Below are 6,485 nucleotides of genomic sequence, written 5' to 3' on the forward strand. Positions count from 1 at the left end.
TAGCAGCAAAGCGCTGCTCTGCACAATCCTTTCATTTCTGCATGGCAGGGATTGCGAGTTAACCTTAACAGTAAAACACAAGTGGTGCAAAATTTATGTTCACCGGCAGGTCATCTGACCTTCTTACCGAGGAAACCGTTTATTTATCTCTCTTTTTGTGTATGTTTTTTTTTTAAATGTTGGTAAATGTTATTCATTCCAAGATGATCTGTATCACCTATCCAGCAGCCGGTTGTCCCACAGAGACGCGCATTCACCCTCTCATTCGTCTGTTAGATAGTGTCACTTCTATTCGCTCACTCATTCACGTGCACGGACCATTCTCTCTCATTCGCACATCATTTAAAAACAACAATGTATTCTGTCATCCATGTATTATGGAAACAACCATTCACCCTTTCATGAAACTGTCACAGTCAGTTCACTCACTCTTTCACACATACAGGGATGTGCAAGCATTCACTCTGTCGTTCACACAACATTTAGGAACATAAATATTTTATTTAATCAATCCCTCATAACGAGACATCCAAACATTCATTTTCCTGTCTCATGGACTCACGAGCGTTCACTCTCTCATTCACACAACATTTAGAGACGCAGCAATTCACTCTCATTCATGTCGTACGGAAGCACATCCATTCGCTCCTTCACGCATGCGAAAAAATTCACTCTCTCATTCACGTCACATCCAAACAACATTCATCCTCTCGTTCACGCATATAGAGACGTGCACCCGTTCACTCTCGTTCACACATATAGGGAAATGCGACATTCACTCATTCATTCACACGCCATTTAGAGACACACGGAGTCACTCAGTCATTTTTACATATAGAGACATGAAAACATTCACCCTCTCATTCACTCTCATATTCACACATGGAGACGTGCAACAATTCACTCACTCATTCACACATATAGATGCATGCAAGCATTCACTCTCATTCACTTGTTACATACAGGACTGTCACAGAAAATTAGAATATGTGATAAAGTTCTTTATCCTCTGTAATGCAATTAAAAAAAACAAAAATATCATACATTCTGGATTCATTACAAATCAACTGAAATATTGCAAGTCTTTTATTATTTTAATATTGGTGATTATGGCTTACATCTTAAGAAAACTCAAAAACCCAATATCAAAATATTAGAATATCATGAAAAAGTTTTTTTTTTTAATTGAATTACAGAAGATAAAGAACTTTATCACAATATACTAATTTTCTGAGACAGTCCTGTAGACTCACACCCATTCACTCTCTCATTCACACGTCATTTTGAGTCGCAACAATTTATTTTCTCATTCATGTCAAATGAAAGCACTTCCATTTACTCACTCCTTCACAAAAATGGGGACGCGCAACAATTCATTCTCTCATTCACGTCATATCGAGACAACCATTCACCCTTTCATTCACCCATATAAGAAGAAGAACAAGAATAGGAACAACTTTATTTATCCCGAAGGAAATTGCTGTGCCAGTTACAAGAAAAATATAACAATTATGAATAATAGTAGAAAATTGTATAAACAGTAAAAAAAAAGGGGGAAAATAAGAAATAAAAACTATAAAGTGTCTTAAGTAACAAAGGAAAGATAAGGAGTGCACAAGAGAATGAAAAAATATTGTACATGTAGCTGTTATGAAGTGAAAAATTGCACAGTTATGAATATATATACAGATAAATTATTACAATTTAAAGTAATTGGTGAGATTTTTTTTTTTTTTTAATGTTTAAGATTTTGAGATTCCCTGTGGCTGAAGGGAGAGGAATTAAAAAGTCTAATAGCCTCAGGTAGGAAAGACATGCATTCATTCACTCTATCATTCACATGTCATTTAGCGACAACAATTGACGTCATATGGAAACAACAATTCACCCTCTCAAACACACATGATTTAGACACACACAGATTCACTCAGTTATTCCCACATGTGGAAAATGTGCATATATAAATGGCCTTTTGCACTTTTTGAAAGTCGCTTTGGATAAAAGCGTCTGCCAAATAACTGTAATGGAATGTAATGGAATGTAATGTGATGGCCTCCCTGTAATGTTAATCCTGTGCTTCGTCACAACTTCTGCTTTGGTGAAAAGGCTTCCAAGTGCCGCTGTAGTTTTGCATGAATTGTGACGCGTCGCTCTGAGAAGGCGCACAGGGGAGAAACACTCCTGGTGTCAGTGACAGTGATGGCGGATAATGATTCACAGAAAACTTAGCTACCCACACTGGCGGGGATCTGGGCTCAGCGTGAAGAGGAGAAAAGTTACAGAACAGTAGTGGAGAATTCTCCGAGTGCCATCTGCTTTCTCTGGAGGGGAGACGCCAGGGAGGCATTGATTTATTTATCCCAACTATTGTGCGTCAATCATTTTGATCAAGATAAAGCCGGAACACTGCCTTCATGATCCAGTTTATAATAGAGAGGCGTCAGCCAGGCCGTCTGTAAGTACCATGTTCGCCGATTAACTTGAAGGTGTTGTCTTTAACCATTTCAACAAAGTACAAAACACAAAGAAAAGAATAGAATAGAATTAGATAAAAGCTCTATTGTCATTGTAAAGTGCAATACAATGATATTAAGCTCTGATCTGGATTCTATACGATTAACGGTGAAAATTCACGTGATAATTATTAAAAAGAAAAACGGGATGATTCAAGGACACAAAGATTCAATGATTTTTATTGTAATTTGTATGTGAGAGAATTGAGCAAAATTAATTTCCAGAGGCCCGGTAGACAGCCAGTTGCTTAAAAAAATAAAATAAAAAAAGATGAATAAAATAAAATAAAATAAAATAAAATAAAATAAAATGAAATAAAAATAAAATAGAATAAAATAAAATAAAATGAGAATGAAAAAAAAAACTCTACGAACATATACAGGAAATACAACAGCATTATAAAACCAATGATAATGACAAAGAGGGACTCCAACTCTTCCTCCAAGAACTATGATTCGGGCGGTCAAACGACAGCGAACACTTAAAGAAATGTAAAACTATTGATCGAGGCTGCTTAAAAACCAGGATGCAAAGTTCCTCTGCATTCCCGGGGGGGAACAAAATGCCACAGCCAGACTGCCGAGCTTGAATCCAGACCCTTGGATCCACAATTTTCACATATTAAACATAAATAACGTGTCTAATTCAAATAAATTGGATGTAACCGATCCATATTTAAAGTGGGGAAAATAATGTCCCCACACACACACTCACACTCACACACACACACACACACACACACACACTTGGTAGATTAATCCCACTGCTGTCAGCCAGACAGAGGGATTCTATGTTTTTTCATCAGATGTAATTCATCTCACTGTCATCTTGTCTCTCTGAGATCGTTACGTCGGGATCATTTTCCGCGGCGCGCCCGTAAATCATCTCGACGCCGCCGAACGAAAGGCTCCGCGGCCGTGGATCATGGCGAGGGGGTCGACTCGGTGAAAGCGGTAGATTGCAACCTGTGTACACAGTTTGGGGCGATACGTGTCATTTAAGAGCCGCTGTCACTAAAGTCCAATCCGTTAACATGTTGCTCGTAGCCGGCGTGGTGGGCTGTGGTTAACAAAGGGCTTAACCAGTGGTAGTTTACCGATACCGACCAGGTCGCGGACGCCTTTTCCTTATTGCGTGGACCGTCTGCCTCTTCCGAATGTTTGAAGGTGGCACCACGTGCAAGATGGCCGACACCTCATGGCGAAATGATCGAGCGGCATGTCAGTGCGATGTCGATCAAGGTTCCGGTGAATCTTTGTCGAATCTTCTCTCAACGACACTCTCGCTTCTAATCCGGGAAGCTTCGAGAAGACCGTCGGGAGTTTTGGGCGTATGGGTCCAGTTGCCGTGGCGAGATCGGACAACAATTGTTGGTATGATCCCTTATCCTCCGAGGCTCATGGGTGTTTGTGGAAACCGATGTTTAGCTTGGAGAATTCATTTTCCTCGGATTAAGGTCCCCATTCAGTACGGATTTATAAATCCTACAATTTATCTTCCTACTTCAATCAGCCGTCACCTCCATCAGTGGACTCCGGGGTGAGCTCTGCTATGGATGAGTCACGCGAAACACAAAATTCAGATTTTCGTCTTGGACGGAAACGTCCCTCGTTGTTTCGCACGAACCTTCCATTTTTTTTCCGTCTTTCAGAGCCGAACGGGGCGCCGCTTCTGGATTCTCGGCACGTTCCCGGAGGGAGAACGGCACGCTTTGCCAGACGGTTGTTGGAAATGAAACTGCATGGCGCTAACACACTCTGCGGTTTCAAAGCTGGATCGCATCCACGCACTGGCAGGCAGGGAGGCCGTGCAAGCCGCTAACCGGGCCGAGGAATCGAACCGGCGACTCGGCGGCAGTCACGCCGCTCATAACCGGCGTTTCCTCTTCTTCGATCTCCACGTGTGTGGGTTTTACATGGACGTGTGGGAAGGAAACGCAGAGATCAACCTTCAAATACATATACCTCACAATGAAACTTTATGAAAGAAGAACAGGCTGGGTGAGAAGCAGACAATGAGATGCAAAAGTAGAAGAAAAAAAGGGAAGCATCTCTTCCGCAGGTAGGTAGATGGATTCCATGTGATGTGGTGACACCTACCGTGGAATGTGTGCAATAGCTGTTTAAACCCGATGACCCGCACAAAAAAGAAAACCTCAGTGATGAAAAGGGGGAAATTATGAATGCAATCGACACATCACATCTTACGTGGAGGATGAATGATTTTCTCAAAAGTCTGGTGCACTTTTAAACTCATTTATCTCCCATTTGTATGTTTTCCTGGCTCCTCCTGCTGCGTAGATGAACCAGTATCTTAGGGTGATTAATACTTTAAATCTGTAATCGCTCCTGAGATAGATTTAAGAGAACTGCTATCAACAGCTGCAGTGAAAATATTTACCAGAGCTTGGCCGTGCAACAGGATAAACCACCCGAAAAAAATAAAAATAAATAAGCACTTTAAAAAAAGATATTTATGTTATATATAATATTATTATATTAGTTTTTATATACACACATAAAAATAAAAAAATGAAAAAAAACACTTGAAAAAGATATTTATGTTATATATAATATCATAATATTAGTTTTTATATACATACATAAAAATAAAAAATGAAAAATAAAAAAACACTTAAAAAAAGATATTTATGTTATATATAATATTATTATATTAGTTTTTATATACATACATGAAAATAAAAAATAAAAAATGAAAAATAAAAAATAATTAGAAAATAAAATAAAATAAAATAAAATAAAATAAAATAAAATAAAATAAAATAAAATAAAATAAAATATTTTTCATGATTACAGTCGTTTGGCCAATCAGGGGAGATTGGAATACATGCTCCCAAAAGTCGAGTAGAAACAACAACAACTCATTATTATTACCGTTATTATTACTGAAAAAGGAAGGTTTTCAAGCCTATTCTTGAGCAAAGAGTGTCCTTCCCACCACAGCAAGATTTGGAAGAGGGATTCACAGAAGAGGTGCTCTCTAACTGAATCTTCTAGCTCTGGGATGGATGATGAAATGCTCACATTTATTGCGGTAACGGTTGTTTAAAAAAAAAAAAACACAAAAACAAACTATGCCTGCGTATTAATAGTCAGTATGTATTTTTTGGGATAGAAATTCATGTTTTCCTTATAATTCAGTTGATGCATCTGTGTCAATAACGGCCTGCAGAATCCCCCTCTGTGTGTTTGCCCACACGTCATCCACCATGAGTCACCAGGCACCAGGAACAAGAGGCGATTGTTTGCAGTGTGCTGACGGGTGATATTGGAAGATGAGTTAAAAAAAAAAAAAAAAAAAAATTGTACTTTGTCTTCTTTTCTTCACATTCGTTTCAAAGGTAATGGGACTAGAATGAATGATTCTTAGAATAAAAGAGTCATATTTTGCTGCATGTTTTGCTTGGAAACGCCATCCTGAGATAACATTCACCCGACGCTGATTTGTTAGTTGAAGGATGACGCTTCTTTGATTCCTCATTCTGGCTCCAATCGTTATTTTCTGCAAGGTGCAACATGCAGTGACAACCTAACTGGAATTAATCCTGTGAATTCTCAGTGAATCAAAGCTGGAGCAGTAAAACCGAACCGGTCGTAGGAGATGGAGGAGGATTTCGCCAGGTTGAGTTGCTTGAAATTCAAGCGGAACTAGTTATGGCTCGGGTACGTGGTAAAAGCCTTCATGTAAACCACTTTCAACTCAAACACAACAATGGCAAAAATCAAAACTTTGCCCTTCTTGTGCTCTCATTTTACATAAAATATACATTTAGGACCCAATCTGACACCATTGAAACGATTACATCAGGATTGTTACGTCGGATTGTTTTTTTAATCGTATCTAATCGACCAGGTTTGTAGTTTTGATTCATATGACGAAGACGATATTTTTTTCTGATTTGAAAGCATCCTGAGCTGGAGCTGCTCCATCAGGAGAGGGCGCTCCCGCTA

Source organism: Fistularia commersonii, chromosome 9 (genome assembly GCF_037954325.1).
Source record: "Fistularia commersonii isolate RoL2024-O1a breed Wild chromosome 9, RoL_Fcom_v1.0, whole genome shotgun sequence".
NCBI lineage: Eukaryota > Metazoa > Chordata > Actinopteri > Syngnathiformes > Fistulariidae > Fistularia > Fistularia commersonii.